The 16,840-nt window shown below is 43.6% G+C and overlaps 1 long non-coding RNA gene across 1 annotated transcript; it reads left to right on the forward strand.

Moving 5' to 3' along the window:
• Positions 1-13,858: 13,858 nt before the first annotated feature.
• LOC128026704 (uncharacterized) lies at positions 13,859-15,772 on the forward strand. The gene is made up of 2 exons (XR_008186481.1): positions 13,859-14,303; positions 15,074-15,772. It is a non-coding gene; the product is annotated as an uncharacterized LOC128026704 (long non-coding RNA).
• The last annotated feature ends 1,068 nt before the right edge of the window (positions 15,773-16,840 follow it).

Genomic DNA, 16,840 nt, shown 5'->3' on the forward strand with positions numbered 1-16,840 from the left:
GTCAATTTGGGGACGCACCTGCCCGTGACCCAAGTGGAAGCCCAGATACCTTACCTCCACCCGCCCAACTGCGCACTTCTTCGGATTGGCCGTTAGCCCCGCCCGTCTCAGCGCCCCAAGTACGGCCCTCACATGCTCCATATGCCGCTGCCAGTCTCCACTATAGATGATAATATCATCCAGATAGGCCGCGGCATATGCAGCATGGGGTCTTAGCACCCGATCCATGAGGCGCTGAAACGTAGCCGGTGCCCCGAACAAACCGAACGGAAGCGTCACAAATTGGTGCAATCCAAACGGCGTGGTGAAGGCTGTTTTTTCTTTGGACATGGGAGATAAGGGGATCTGCCAATATCCCTTTGTTAAGTCCAGTGTCGAATAAAAACGAGCCGTGCCTAACCGATCGAGCAACTCGTCAATCCGTGGCATTGGATAAGCATCAAACTTTGACACTGCGTTCACCCTGCGATAGTCCACACAAAAGCGCACTGAGCCGTCCGTTTTAGGCACCAAAACTATCGGGCTCGCCCAATCACTGTGGGACTCCTTGATTACTCCCATCCCTAGCATAGCTTCTAATTCCGCCTGAACTACCTTTTTTTTGTGTTCAGGTAATCTATATGGCCGGCTGCGAACCACCACGCCCGGCTCGGTCTCAATATGGTGCTGAATCAAATTAGTACGACCCGGCAGAGGCGAAAACACGTCGGCAAATTCGGACTGCAACCGCCCGATGTCAGTGAGCTGCGAGGGCGAGAGGTGATCCCCCCGGCTGCTGGCCGCCCACGATATGGAGGGGCGGCTGCCGTCCGTGAGGGAGCGGAGGAGTCGGCGCCGTTCGCCAGGGGGCCGGAGCCTGCTGCCTCCGCGAAGGAATCCGGAGGGGCAGGGAACAAGGGACTCCTGCCGGCTGCCCAAAACTGGAGGAACCGTCGCCGTCCATCGTCCGCCGAGGGCCGTCCAGTGCCACCGCCAGGCACCGCGGAGGAGATCACCCAGCTGGTGGAGGGCCGAGCAGCAGTGCGTCTGGGAACCGGATTTTTTTTTTTCCTCTCTCCCCTCTCTCGTCCTTGTCGCTCCTCCTTCCATCTCCTTTTCTCTCGCCTCGTCTGTCCTACCCCCAGGTTCCTGCAGGTCCCCGTGAGTGGTCCCCCCCGGAGGGAAGGGGGGGGGGGGAGTAGAGCGCAGTCTCGAGGGTACCCCCCGGCCTGCGAGGGGCGATGGGGGTATGTGGCGAGTGGGGCGGGGCCGAGAGGCGTGGGAACGAGGAGTGAGGCCAGGTGTAGTGATTGGAGATGAGCTACACCTGCGCCCCACCGCCGGTCTTGAGTCCCACGTAGGAGATGGAAGGATATAAAACTGGAGCGACGACCGTGAAGGACGAGAGAGGACCAGGCCTGGGACATTATTTTATGTTTTGGCTTTTATTTGTGCGCACCAGTCGTCCGTGAGGGGCTGGTGCGCCGTTTTGTATTTATTTTGGATTATTAAAATATTTTGATTGTGCACCGGTTCCCGCCTCCTTCTTCCCGATGAATATGGAGATTTGCATATCGTTACAATGGCGTCTTAGAGGAAATAGGAGAGAGGACCTACTAAAACAAAATCTAAAACTAATAGAGTGGACTTACTGGCTTGGAAATCGTCACAAAAATGGTCCTCTTGGAAGACTGTTGAAGGATATTCATCGAAAATATCACCTTTAAAACACAAAGCTGATAACTCCCGAAGCCCATTATTTCTCCAGCCTAACTTGACCATGCTGGCTCACTCCCAGATCATCCTTATTTTTACTCTTTTGAAACACCTCTTCCATAGTCCCATTCATTGATACAAACAGTATATATATTTCTTATTTTGTACATTTTGTAATTCTGCTGCAGATGATTTTTCTTGCTTCAAACACTACAGTTGTACAAATGAATTTCCAATTATCTTTTTATTAATTTGTAATATGTATACATTGTTAATTGATACCATTGTTATGTAATGTAGTAAAGTGAAAATGCAAGTGATGTGTGACTTTCACTCATTTAAGGTCCAGTAAAGTCAATAATCACTGCTTTGTATCAAATCTACAAATGTTAGTACATCTATTTACAATAAGGTTCATAAATTCCATTAATACATGCTTTAATAATGGTAAGTCATGTTAATAAAGAGTCTACAAATATTAGAAATCCATAAGTTAATCTTGAAATAGTGAACACTTTACAATAAGGTTAATAAATTCGGTCCCACTTTATATTAGGTGGCCTTAACTACTATGTACTTACATTAAAAATAAGTACAATGTACTTACTGTGTTCATATTGTATTGTAAAACACTTTTGCTGCTATTGAGGTGGGATAGGGGTAAGGTTAGGGAGAGGGTTGGATGTATGGGTAAGTTTAAGGGTGGGTTAAGGTGTAAAGTATGGGTCAACAGTGTAATTATAAATGTAATTACAGAAATTAAATACAGATGTAATTACATGTTTTTTTTTTTTAAATATAAGTACAATGTAAAAACATGTATGTACACAATAAGTACATTGTACTAAATTATTAATTAAAATGTAAGTACATAGTAGTTAAGGCCACTTAATATAAAATGGGTCCATAAATTCCATCAATACATGCTTTATTTATGGTAAGTCATGTCAATAAAGAGTACAAATTTTAGTAACACATCAGTTAATGTTGAAATAGTGAACACTTTGCAATAAGGTTCATAAATTCCATCAATGAATGCTTTATTTATGGTAAGTCATGTCAATAAAGAGTCTACAAATGTTAGTAACACATCAGTTAATGTTGAAATAGTGTACACTTTACAATAAGGTTCATAAATTCCATCAGTAAATGCTTTATTAATGGTAAGTCATGTCAATAAAGAGTCTACAAATGTTAGTAACACATCAGTTAATGTTGAAATAGTGAGCACTTTACAATAAGGTTCACTCAATCCATTAATAAATGCTTATTTGAATGCAAGTAATGATAGTAAAGTCCGTCTAAACATGAACAACATTTTTCCGCCGTAGAATTATGTTTACCAACAAATCAATGCCTTATTTATGTGAATTGATGCATTAGTAGGCTACATGTGTGAGTTAACGTTAACTTAATGCGGAACAGAGGTGTCATTCTTGGTTAGTTCATGTTAACTAATGCATTAACTAATGTTAACTAACCGTGCTGTTAATGTGAATTGATGCATTAGTACATGTGTGAGTTAACGTTAACAAATATAAACTAATGCGGAACAGAGGTGTCGTTCATGGTTAGTTCATGTTAACTAATGCATTAACTAATGTTAACTAACCGTGCTGTTAATGTGAATAGATGCATTAGTACATGTGTGAGTTAACGTTAACAAATATTAACTAATGCTGAACAGAGGTGTCATTCATGGTTAGTTCATGTTAACGCATTAACTAATGTTAAGTAATGGAACCTTATTGTAAAGTGTTACCGAATTATATAATAATAATAAACCTGGATTTATTTCATGTTCAAAGGAAAATTAGCCTATAGCCTACTGCTTAAGAATGCCTTCTTTACCTCAAACATTAAATGTGCCATATGCAAAAATTGAGGTAAAAATATCCATAATATGACCTACAAGCATCAAAACAATGAGAAGAAATAAGGGCGATGATGTCATTAAAAAAATGTTAAGTTATAGTGCTGCAGAGATATCAACCTTAATTAGCATTAGCATTATTAGCCCCGGCCCGACAGGTGTCGTAATACCAGTTTCGGCCATGGGAGGTGGTATGCGGGCAACATAACCACCAGCCAACCTGCAATACACGAATAACTCGCGCGGCTTGTGAGCGTGTACTTGAACCTGATGTCAATCATGTGGAAAGTACAGCCCAGTACTTCATTTCAGTTCAGGGAAGAGAGAGGAAGGATGGCTCAAGCCCTTGGCAAGAGACCACCACACGCTACAGGGAAACAACCGCGCTCAGAATCACGAATCAAATCCGATAAGAAAAGGAGCCGAACCAGTGTAAACATCGGCACTGCTTTTAATTGCTGGAGACAACTGATGGACCTGAAAGAAATGAGGTTCGACTCCGAACTTGCAACATTTCTAACATTAAAGGGGGGGTGAAATGCTCGTTTTCACTCAATATCCTGTTAATCTTGAGTACCTATAGAGTAGTACTGGATCCTTCATAACTCCAAAAAGTCTTTATTTTATTATATTTATAAGAGAAAGATAGTCTGTACCGATTTTTCCCGGAAAAACACGAGCGCCTAGAGGCGTGACGTGTGGGCGGAGCTAAAGAATCACGAGCGCGAGTAAGCTTTTGAGTTGAGAGCATGTGGAAGCTGTGAAACAGATCCAGAGGCTGAAATTTGACAAGAGCAGCATCAGCAAAGGCGGTATGCTATGTGGTATGTACTGAAACTGTATATATTTGCTTAGCGGTTTTGGAAAATGACTAAGTTCCACTTTATGTCGTCTTTTTTTTTTTTTTTTTTTTTTTTAAGCTGTACATGTGGAAAGTGCAGTTTGATGACAACATCACATGTTGTTTACTTGATGTGCTTACGCGCTGATAGCTAAGTTAACAACACAGAGATATTTGAAGCAGTTTTACTCACCGCATGCGGTTCCAACACACGATCGTGACCCTTTTCCGTTGGGGCTGCATTATCCTTAAGAAATAAATGACGTGCAATCCAAAATGCAGGGAACAAACAAAAACACTTGCACAACTCCGTTGATGCTCTGTAAAAATAAACTCCATCCACTGGTCCCTTAATGCTGCTTCTCTTTTGGTAATCTGTGCAGGATTGTCTTGCCCTGGCAACCAAAAACACACTTCTTTTGTGACTTTTCGCGACGCTCTCGCTCTGATCAGGCTGTGCTCAGCCTCTCTCTGCTCTGCTATATGGGAGCGCGCGCTCTTCCGGCAGAAGAGCGCACACTTAGGACCCATATAAGGAAATTCCGCTCCATCTAACGTCACACAGAGCCATACTCAAAAAAAACTTTCCGAAACTTGTGACAAACCGAAAGAGGTTTTTTTGGAACAAAAATACTCCTTCAAACGTACAACTTAATTTTTGAAACTTTGTCCATGTTTAGCATGGGAATCCAACTCTTTAACAGCGTAAAAAACTCAGTATGCATGAAATAGCATTTCACCCCCCCTTAGATGCTGTTAGTATTTCGCTAGAAGTTTGTTTTATATGTTTGTGTATTTGTTTTCGGGAAGTTATAACATAGAAATGAATCTAAGGCTGTTCGATAAACGTGCTAATGTTAGCGATGGCTAACCGTAGCTGTGTTTGATAATTAGCTAGCTATAACTTAACGTTACCCATTTTATTATATCATAACTAACCTGCTCTGTCTAGTCTCTTGGTCTCCGTGTCCTCTTTGCTTCGTGGTTTTTCTGTGCGTGAAAAAATTGATGTGTGGCGTGAAAGCGTGTGAAAAGAGTCAATTGCATGTGTCTCACGGTGAATGCTTGAGAGTTCGCACATTAGTTCCCAAGCAGAATAAAGGACAGGTTGATTATTGCTGTTTAGCGTTTGTATTAATCTATGATGTGTATAGAAACATAAAAAAACAAATTAAAAGTGATACGTGGACCAAGGTGTCTGAGATTGTTCATTTTAAGTAAAGGATCCTAATATTTCATCCACAACAATATGCATCAACGCCTAGAAAAAATAGGCCCTTTTTGCACTGCATCATCAGGCCCAATTTGGTCTTAATCCGGCCCTGAAGGCAGTGCATTTCCATGACTTGACTGAGTTCACAGCTGAGCGGACATTTCACTCGCTGCTTCATCGTCAAATTTGCGTATGCTGTACTGCTGGAATTCGTGTGTAACGAATCATCACTAGACGGGGAATCCATTTTGCAGGCTTTATTGAATAACTCGTGGTCGTACAGGCAGGGATCAGAACCAGCAAACACAGTGGTAGAGATAACCAGAATCGTCGTCAAACACAGGCAAAAGATCGGGGTAGCAAGCAATATTCAGAGTCCAATAAACAATCCAAGGTCAAGAGGCAGGCAGCAATGGTTCAAGAGACGGTAGACAAACAGAACTGGTAAACAGGAAATCAAACACGGGAAATAATGCTTGGAAATGTCAGCCGGATCAAAACAAGACTTCGCGTTTGACTGAAGGATTAGTGCAGCTTATACAGTATTGTTCAAAATAATAGCAGTACAATGTGACTAACCAGAATAATCAATATAATTTTTAATCACAATATTTTTTTATTGCTACGTGGCAAACAAGTTACCAGTAGGTTCAGTAGATTGTCAGAAAACAAATGAGACCCAGCATTCATGATATGCACGCTCTTAAGGCTGTGCAATTGGGCAATTAGTTGAATTAGTTGAAAGGGGTGTGTTCAAAAAATAGCAGTGTGGCATTCAATCACTGAGGTCATCAATTTTGTGAAGAAACAGGTGTGAATCAGGTGGCCCCTATTTAAGGATGAAGCCAACACTTGTTGAACATGCATTTGAAAGCTGAGGAAAATGGGTCGTTCAAGACATTGTTCAGAAGAACAGCGTACTTTGATTAAAAAGTTGATTAGAGAGGGGAAAACCTATAAAGAGGTGCAAAAAATGATAGGCTGTTCAGCTAAAATGATCTCCAATGCCTTAAAATGGAGAGCAAAACCAGAGAGACGTGGAAGAAAACGGAAGACAACCATCAAAATGGATAGAAGAATAACCAGAATGGCAAAGGCTCAGCCAATGATCACCTCCAGGATGATCAAAGACAGTCTGGAGTTACCTGTAAGTACTGTGACAGTTAGAAGACGTCTGTGTGAAGCTAATCTATTTTCAAGAATCCCCCGCAAAGTCCCTCTGTTAAAAAAAAGGCATGTGCAGAAGAGGTTACAATTTGCCAAAGAACACATCAACTGGCCTAAAGAGAAATGGAGGAACATTTTGTGGACTGATGAGAGTAAAATTGTTCTTTTTGGGTCCAAGGGCCACAGGCAGTTTGTGAGACGACCCCCAAACTCTGAATTCAAGCCACAGTACACAGTGAAGACAGTGAAGCATGGAGGTGCAAGCATCATGATATGGGCATGTTTCTCCTACTATGGTGTTGGGCCTATTTATCGCATACCAGGGATCATGGATCAGTTTGCATATGTTAAAATACTTGAAGAGGTCATGTTGCCCTATGCTGAAGAGGACATGCCCTTGAAATGGTTGTTTCAACAAGACAATGACCCAAAACACACTAGTAAACGGGCAAAGTCTTGGTTCCAAACCAACAAAATTAATGTTATGGAGTGGCCAGCCCAATCTCCAGACCTTAATCCAATTGAGAACTTGTGGGGTGATATCAAAAATGCTGTTTCTGAAGCAAAACCAAGAAATGTGAATGAATTGTGGAATGTTGTTAAAGAATCATGGAGTGGAATAACAGCTGAGAGGTGCCACGAGTTGGTTGACTCCATGCCACACAGATGTCAAGCAGTTTTAAAAAACTGTGGTCATACAACTAAATATTAGTTTAGTGATTCACAGGATTGCTAAATCCCAGAAAAAAAAAATGTTTGTACAAAATAGTTTTGAGTTTGTACAGTCAAAGGTAGACACTGCTATTTTTTTGAACACACCCCTTTCAACTAATTGCCCAATTGCACAGCCTTAAGAGCGTGCATATCATGAATGCTGGGTCTTGTTTGTTTTCTGACAATCTACTGAACCTACTGGTAACTTGTTTGCCACGTAGCAATAAAAAATATACTAAAAACCTTGATTATTCTGGTTAGTCACATTGTACTGCTATTATTTTGAACAATACTGTATACCCGTGCCAATGAGCTGCACCTGTGTGATGATCAGAGTCCGGGGCACGGGGATGATGGGTAGTGTAGTGCGAATCAGTATAAGTGAGTGTGAGAGTCAATATTCAGGAGATGGAGCCCTCTGCTGGCCAGTAGCGGGAATCACGGGGTTCGTCTCCGTGACATCGTGATTGGTTGACAGCAAATTTCAAATATTAAACGGAACGATAAAATACAATTATTAACCGGTTAATGTCCATTTCAAATTTTCGATTCTGTTCGGAACTAAAAAAATTAATTTAGTTTCTGTTTCTGGTTCTGTTCCTGTCAAAATATCATTAGTTTCCGGTTTTTGTTTTCGTTCCTTGAACCGGTTCAGAGCCCTGCTCAGAGATGAAAATAACAGCGTTTCAACGACATGGCGACAAACTGTAACGGGGCTGTTCTAGGTGGGGATTGAACCCGGGTCTGTTTGGTCCGAAGTCACTGAATTAATGGATTGAGCTAACTCCCCACTAAATGAATCCAAGAGCAGGGATGATCAAATGGCCAGGAGTCGTGGGTCTTCAACAAGACAAAACTTTACTAATGGAAAGTGCAACAAAACAAGAGAAGCTGTGCTTCCAAAAAACAGTACAAATGAAAATAGACACAAGGGTCCAAAGACTTAAACTTAAACTTTGGCAGACTTAGCTTGCAACAGGTAACATAGGCTCAAGACTGAACAATAAGGCATGGCACAAACACACTTAAATAAGGCAAGACACAGGTGTGAGGCATCAGGCATAATGAGTGGTAGGGTTCAGCAGGAGTCTGGTGAGGGTTGCCACCTGCCGACCAGGAGGAAAATAGCAGTCCTGTTAAGGATTCCTTACAGGAGTCCCCCCTCTAAGAACGGCTCCTGACGTTCACTTGGTGGAGTCTTTGGGTGCGACGAAAATCCGTGATGAGCATAGGGTCCAGAATGTCTCGAGCAGGCACCCATGAGCGCTCCTCTGGGCCGTAACCCTCCCAGTCGACCAAATACTGTACTTTTCCTCTGACCTGACGAGAATCCACCAACCTACGCACAGTGTAAGCTGGTTGTCCATCGACAATCCGGGCAGCTGGGGCGGTCTTGTGAGCTGGGGACAGAGAAGAACAAACAACAGGCTTTAGCCGAGAGACATGAAACGTTGGGTGAATCCTCATGGACCTGGGCAGCTGTAGGCGGTAAGCTACTGGATTTATCTTCCTGAGGATCTTAAAAGGACCAATATAACGTGGAGCCAGCTTGCGAGATTCCACCCTCAGAGGCAGATCTCTGGTTGCGAGCCACACCCTCTGACCCGGACGAAGCACTGGTCCCAACCTCCGATGCCGGTTTGCATGCCTCCGCTGTTGTTGAGTTGCCTTCAGTAAAGCTGTCCGGGCCTTCTTCCAAGCCTGTTGACAACGGCGAACTAGTTGAGCAGCAGCAGGGACACATACCTCTGGCTCCTGACCAGGAAACAAAATGGGAGGGAAACCGTACTGGCACTCAAAAGGGGACATGCCTAAGGAAGAATGGTAGAGAGTATTATGTGCAAACTCTGCCCAGATTAATCGAGAGCTCCAAGTGGTCTGATTGTCTGCTGCCAAACATCTCAAAGTTTTCTCGATCTCCTGATTCACCCTCTCTGTTTGCCCATTAGACTGGGGGTGAAAACCAGATGACAGACTGATGTCAGATCCAATGAGACGACCAAAAGCCTTCCAGAACCGGGAGGTGAACTGGGAACCTCTATCGGAGACAATATCCTGGGGGAATCCATGAATCCTGAACACATGCTGCATTAGGAGCTCTGCAGTCTGGCTAGCTGTGGGAAGTTTGGGTAATGGCAGGAGGTGACAGGCTTTAGAAAATCTATCCACCACCACAAGAATGACAGTATTACCTTGGGATTCAGGCAGACCTGTGACATAGTCCAGAGAAATATGCGACCAAGGATGTTTAGGGATAGGTAGAGGATGCAGTAGTCCTTGAGGGTGGGTTCTGATCTCCTTGTTCTGGGCACACACAGTGCAAGCGGCGACAAAATCACGGACGTCCCTTTGCAACTTTGGCCACCAAAATCTCCTCTGGATGAGCTTGCAAGTTCTAGAGGACCCAGGATGACCAGAGGGGAGGGATGCATGTGCCCACTGCAACACATCAGAACGTAGGCGGTTAGGGACAAAAAGACGTCCTGGTGGACCATTACCTGGATCCGACTGATGCCGTTGGGCCTTCTTAATGGCTGCCTCAATGCCCCACTGGATAGCTGCTATTATTTTGGTGGTGGGAAGGATGGGTTCTGGTCTGGCCTCCTCTTCTGGGGAGTCAAACTGCCTCGAAAGTGCATCTGGTTTTGAGTTCTTGGAACCTGGGCGGTAAGAAAGAACAAAGTCAAACCGGTTAAAAAACAGTGCCCAGCGTGCTTGGCGGGAATTCAGTCTCTTGGCCTCCCGAATGTAGGTTAGGTTCCTGTGGTCGGTCCAGATGAGGAACGGGTGCTTGGCCCCTTCCAACCAATGCCTCCACTCTTCCAATGCCACCTTTACTGCCAACAGCTCTCGGTTTCCAATATCATAATTCTTCTCTGCTGCAGTTAGTCGTCGAGAAAGATAGGCGCATGGGTGAAGCCTGTTGTCGACCCTGGCTCTCTGGGACAAGACTGCCCCTACCCCTACATCAGAAGCGTCAACCTCCACCACAAAGGGCAACTCTGGGTCTGGAAGGGTTAAGATAGGGGCAGATGTAAAGAGTCTCTTGAGCTTGTTAAAAGCTTGATTGGCCTTCTCAGTCCACATGAATGATCGGGCAGACTTCTTGGTGAGTGCGGAGAGAGGTTCTGCAACAGAGCTGAAGTTTCTAATAAATCTTCTATAAAAGTTTGCAAACCCAAGAAAACGTTGTACCTGCTTCACGGAATTAGGTTGAGGCCATTCCTGCACTGCTCGCACCTTGCCAGGGTCCATCTGGATGTTGCCCTTGGAAATGATGAAGCCAAGAAATGGGGTTGAAGACACATGAAATTCACTCTTTTCCAACTTGACGAAGAGGCTGTGTCTAAGTAACTGGGAAAGGACCTGTCGAACATGTTGGACGTGTTCTTGGTAGTTGCGTGAGAAAATAAGGATATTGTCAAGGTAGACAAAAACAAACTTGTTCAGCATCTCCCGCAAGACATCATTAATCAGTGCCTGGAAGACAGCTGGGGCATTGACCAGGCCAAAGGGCATTACTCTGTACTCATAATGGCCCGTCGGGGTGTTGAAAGCGGTCTTCCACTCGTCCCCTTCTCGAATCCTGACCAGATGGTAGGCATTTCGGAGATCTAATTTGGTGAATATGGTGGCGCCTTGCAGGATCTCAAATGCAGAGGTCATCAGGGGCAGGGGGTAGCGATTCTTGATGGTGATGCGGTTGAGACCCCTGTAGTCGATGCAAGGCCTGAGGTCACCATCCTTCTTCTCAACAAAGAAAAACCCTGCTCCAGCAGGTGAGGTTGAAGTACGAATAAAACCATTATCCAAGGCTTCCTTGAGGTACTTCTCCATAGCGGTCCTCTCAGGGGCAGAGACAGAGTAAAGCCTACCCCGCGGTGGGCATGCTCCAGGAACCAAGTCTATAGCACAGTCATATGGTCTGTGAGGGGGAAGGGAGGTGGCTCGGTCAGCATACTCTGGAGGAACTCTGGACAGATCAGGGAGACACACAGGAGGCATAATACTCTGGGTTTTTGAAATGGGAAGCTGCAGTGCAACCGTGGCCTGGGGAACTTGAGGCGACTCAGGGTGAAATGCTGTGCACTTCGCGGTGGCAGATTTAAACTGAGATACAGGTAGCTCTTGAGTATCAGACCTGTCTGTTTTGAGATTGGCAGGGCACCTGGATAGTCTCGAAATTGGCTCTGGGTATACCTCCAGTTTCTCAGTAGAATGGCAAAAAGAAAGAGCAGAAACACAACAGTTAGTTCCCCAACCTTTAACTACGCCTCTAGACCAGTCAATATTTGGGTTGTGACAAGTTAGCCATGGAAATCCAAGAACTAAGGGGAGTTCTGGTAACTGGATAAGAAAAAACTGTATTAGTTCCTTGTGACCCCCAACTTCAAACTGAATAAACGAAGTGCAGTGACTAACCTGTCCCGACCCCAGAGGTCTGCCGTCGAGAGCTGTGATGGTTAGAGGTTTCTGGAGGAGCATGGAAGGAATGCCCAAACGTCTGGCCACATCAAGATCTAAAAAGTTCCCAGCAGCCCCAGAGTCGATGAAAGCACCAAGCTGGTGATTCTGGTTGTTGTGGAAGATGGTGGCTTGGATAGTAACTCCAGAGGTTGTAGGATGAGGGAAGATATTTACTCTCGTTCCAGTTCCCCCTTTCCTGGACGAGAACTGGCTTTTCCCGACAATTCAGGACAGTTGGAGCGGAAATGGCCAGACCTTCCACAGTACAGACAGCGTCGCTCCCTCATCCGTCGATCCCTTTCTGTCTGGGTTAATCTTGTTCGACCCAGCTGCATGGGTTCCTCCAGATCACTGGGTTTCCCGAGTGGTTCAAAAGTATTGGAAAATTCCTGAGGACGATACACACTGGTTTCCCGACGTCGTTCCTGTTGTCGTTCTCGGAGACGATGATCTATTCGGATAGCCACCTCAATTAAAGATTCCAAATCCGGAGAAGGGTCTCTAAAAGCCAACTCATCCTTAAGTTCCGGAGACAAGGCCTGGTGGAATGTGGCCCTTAAAGCTCGCTGGTCCCAGCCACTCTCTGAAGCTAGGGTACGAAACTCAATGGCAAACTCTGCCACACTTCGAGTGCCTTGAGAGAGTCGAAGCAAACGGTAATCCACATCACCTGTGCTGGCTGGATGGTGGAAGACTTTCTTCATTTCAGAGATGAAGCTGCTACTGTTTGCAGTGAGTGGTCCCTGTTGGTCCCACAAAGCCGAGGCCCAGTCTAAAGCCTTGCCAGTAAGAAGGGTTATGATGTAAGCAACTTTGCTACTCTCTGTGGGGAAGCTGCCAGGTTGTAACTGAAATACTAGGGTGCATTGAGTGACGAACCCACGACACTTCTCAGGACTGCCATCAAATCGTTCTGGTGCTGGTAGTTTAGGTTCTGACAGGGCGGCTACCACTGCTTGAGAAGGATTACCATGTGACAGCTGAGGCTCTTGTGACGAAGAAGCTGGAGCCTGAAGATTTAAACGTTGAAGAATCTGCTCATGTTGCTGAATGGCAGCCGCTTGGCCTGATATGGCAGACAGAATGCGATCCACATTAGATGGTGGTGGACTCTCCTCCGCTGGATTCATGTTTTCTGGTTCAGTCTTGCTGTAACGGGGCTGTTCTAGGTGGGGATTGAACCCGGGTCTGTTTGGTCCGAAGTCACTGAATTAATGGATTGAGCTAACTCCCCACTAAATGAATCCAAGAGCAGGGATGATCAAATGGCCAGGAGTCGTGGGTCTTCAACAAGACAAAACTTTACTAATGGAAAGTGCAACAAAACAAGAGAAGCTGTGCTTCCAAAAAACAGTACAAATGAAAATAGACACAAGGGTCCAAAGACTTAAACTTAAACTTTGGCAGACTTAGCTTGCAACAGGTAACATAGGCTCAAGACTGAACAATAAGGCATGGCACAAACACACTTAAATAAGGCAAGACACAGGTGTGAGGCATCAGGCATAATGAGTGGTAGGGTTCAGCAGGAGTCTGGTGAGGGTTGCCACCTGCCGACCAGGAGGAAAATAGCAGTCCTGTTAAGGATTCCTTACACAAACACAAATGCAGCTCTTCCTTCTTCTCCGTCGGAGCGCAACAAGGTCACGCCCCGTTTTTGTGTATTCCTGTGGGCGTGGTTAGTCAAAAAACTGTTTTAGTGACGTCATTACTGCAGGAACTAGAGGGATGTAGTCCAAACGGGTCGTTGTTGTAGGTGAATTCTGTTAAATAAAATATCTCGCTTGGCATTGAACTTTGAGCTTTAGAATTTTACAGATATTATTTATACTCTAACAACAACATTACACACTAACTAAAGTTTAAAACATGGAATCACGAAGAACAAGACCTTTAACCCTTTAAAACCGAACGTGTCGGCGCCGACACAATTTACCATGCGGTATTAATGTTTTCATAACTCAGCAACCGTTTGCACTATGAAAAAAAATCAAATTGCGTCTGATAGAAGACATCTTGCGCTTTAAGACAATATACAGCTTAATACGATAACTGCATGCTTTCCAGCAGCAAATCACAGCAGCTTTCGGGGAGAGGGGGAAGGGCGGAGTTGAAGCGGGAGATACAGAGCGCAGCAGGTTTGAAAGTTTGACAGTGTGAAATATAAACAAAAACGAACAAAAAACATGGCGAAAAAAGGTTTTACATGAGAGGAGGCGATTGATTTGATCTCTGATGACACCTGGGAAGAGGCTGAACATGATTCATCGGACCCGGAGTCTGTATTCAGATGTTGAGGCGTATGCTGCTGGCTTTGATCCAGTCGTGGATTGGTAAGTGAAGCTTATTTATTTGTTTCTTGCTGATTAATCGATGAGAAATGAATAAAATGTGCGTTGCAAACATTTGTAAGCGCGCATGTGCATGCATGCGTTCATATTTGCTCATGTACCGTTAGCGATATGTCTATGGGTGCGTGTGCATGCATACATAATTTTCTGTGTGTATGTAAGTGCATGGACATATCTGTGTGTGTGTGTGCAAGTATGTGTGCGTGCGTGTGTGTGTGTGTGTGTGTGTGTGTGTGTGTGTGTGTAAGTAAAGGTGCGTGTGTGTGTATGCGAATGTGTGCGTGCATGTGTATATGTATGTTTGTGTGCATGCATGTGTGCATACGTTTGTGTGTGCTACTGCTAATGTGTGCATTTGTATATCTGTGTGTTTGTTTATGTGTATATCTGTTTGTGTGTATCTGTGTGCACATGTATCTGTTTGTGTATGTGTGCATGTGTGTGTCTTATACAGTCTATGATGTGTGTGTACGTACGTGCATGCGTGACTGTGCATGCATACATTTATGTCTATATCTGTATATGTGTGTGTGAGTAGGTGCATGTATGTATGTGTGATTGTGTGTATGCAAATGTGTGTAAGTAACTGCAGGGTTTATTTTTATTATTTTATTGTATTATTATAGTTATTTATTATATATTTATTTTTATTTTTTTTACAAATTTTCTTACTAATAAATTGCTTCATAATAAAAAAGTATTTTTATGTACATATATAGTGAGTTTGTAACACATGTTGCTTCTTTTTTTAGTGTGGCTTCTCCAGTTATCTACGAAGAAGCAAATGGGCCATCTACATCGAACACAACACCATCTCAGAGGGGCCGGGGCCGTGGTCGCAGCTGTAGCTGTATAATAAGTACATGGGGGGACTTGACACCTCCAACAAGATGCTCAGAACAAAGTCGGTGCCCCATAAAACAAGTCGTATGTGACCATTTTCCAGCATTTCCTAGATATTGCAGTGACCAACAGCTTCATTTTACACAAAGAGCTGTGTGCCATCCACCATGATAAGCTCATGACACGGCAAAACTTTCAGGAGCTGCTAGCTGCTCCGCTCACAGATGTTCCCCTGGATGGCCGGCTGAGAGAGAGATGCGATCATCTGCCTGTTCCTGTGAGTGATACTCAAGACCTTTCACAAAGTTGCATACGATGCAAAAGGAGCACCCCATGGACATGCCAGGAATGTGATGTGGGACTATGCTTGCAGTCCTGTAGACAGGAACTGCTTCAGAGAGCCCCACATTTAAATGACTGGATTGAAGGATCCAAAAACGCCTGGAGAACTGGAGTACCACAAATGGCTCCTGAGTGAAAACCGTGCAATCCAGTGTCTCAAAAATACTTGTATATATGTATTATAGTTCCTTTTTCAAGATTGAGGCATTAGATTCTTTCGATCATGAGTTTTCAGATTTTTTCTAAATAAAAACCAGTACAATTTCTTCCCGTTTTTAATTTTTTTGTCTATTTTAATTCTATTTACTAACTCATTACACTAAATAATGTACAATAACTGTAATTTCCTGAAAGCCTATTTTTTTCTGAAAAACATGACACCTTACACTTGAAGATACCACATTATGTTATAATTTTATACTCAATAAACCAAAATGAGTGAAAACGGCCAATTTTAGCCTTAGGTTCTAAAGGGTTAAGTCCTTTAATCAGCCCTCAGACATTTGATATTTGATAAACTATTGTGTGCCACACATAATATATATAATTTTAGTGACCATAATAAAAGAGAAGATTTAAAAGGAGGACTTGTGGAAGATATAGTAATGTGCACACGTACTGTAGATTAACTATCTTTTATAGAAATGTAAATCAAATTCAATTCAAATATGTTAATTTAAGTTTATTAAACAGGCTTCAGAGAAAGAGATGCTTGTTATCAGAGTTGGTTTGTCTGGTGTTGTCCTTCTGGAAGAAAAGCCTGTTGTGTGAAGCTCATCTCACACTATTAGTGCTGGATCTCCAGGACTCAGTGTTCAGGACATGAGCGTTATATTACAATCATGTGCTAAAACCTGTCATTTCCAGATCATGTTTAAAGTGTTTATTAGTAGTAAGAGAACAACATATTTCAACAGTTTATTAGTAAATTGACATTTCAGACCGTTGTAACACTTTCATGTGTGGGCAATGAAGATAAAACTGTTAAACTGGAATCAAGCAGAAGTGTGAATCATCTGAAAGTGTCTGCTATAATTGCAGCTGAACACTAGATGTCTGTTAGGGTCCGTCTTTAAGACTTTGAATCTTTTTTGGTCTCAAAAGCTTCACAAGTCTTCATCTGTCCATCTCTAGGTCTATTATACGCTGTAAAATCATCTCTGAAGCTCTTTAAACAGCAGCTGATGGCACATCTTTCCCCGAGACACAGAACAGATATCCAGCAGTCAGTGTGTTCTTTACTGACGCTCGTGTGCAGTTACTGCTCGTCTTATCAACATATTATTGATCTTCATTTCAACACACACTTCAGTTTCTACAAGTGAATCATGATG

Source organism: Carassius gibelio, chromosome A13, assembly GCF_023724105.1.
Source record: "Carassius gibelio isolate Cgi1373 ecotype wild population from Czech Republic chromosome A13, carGib1.2-hapl.c, whole genome shotgun sequence".
Lineage (NCBI taxonomy): Eukaryota > Metazoa > Chordata > Actinopteri > Cypriniformes > Cyprinidae > Carassius > Carassius gibelio.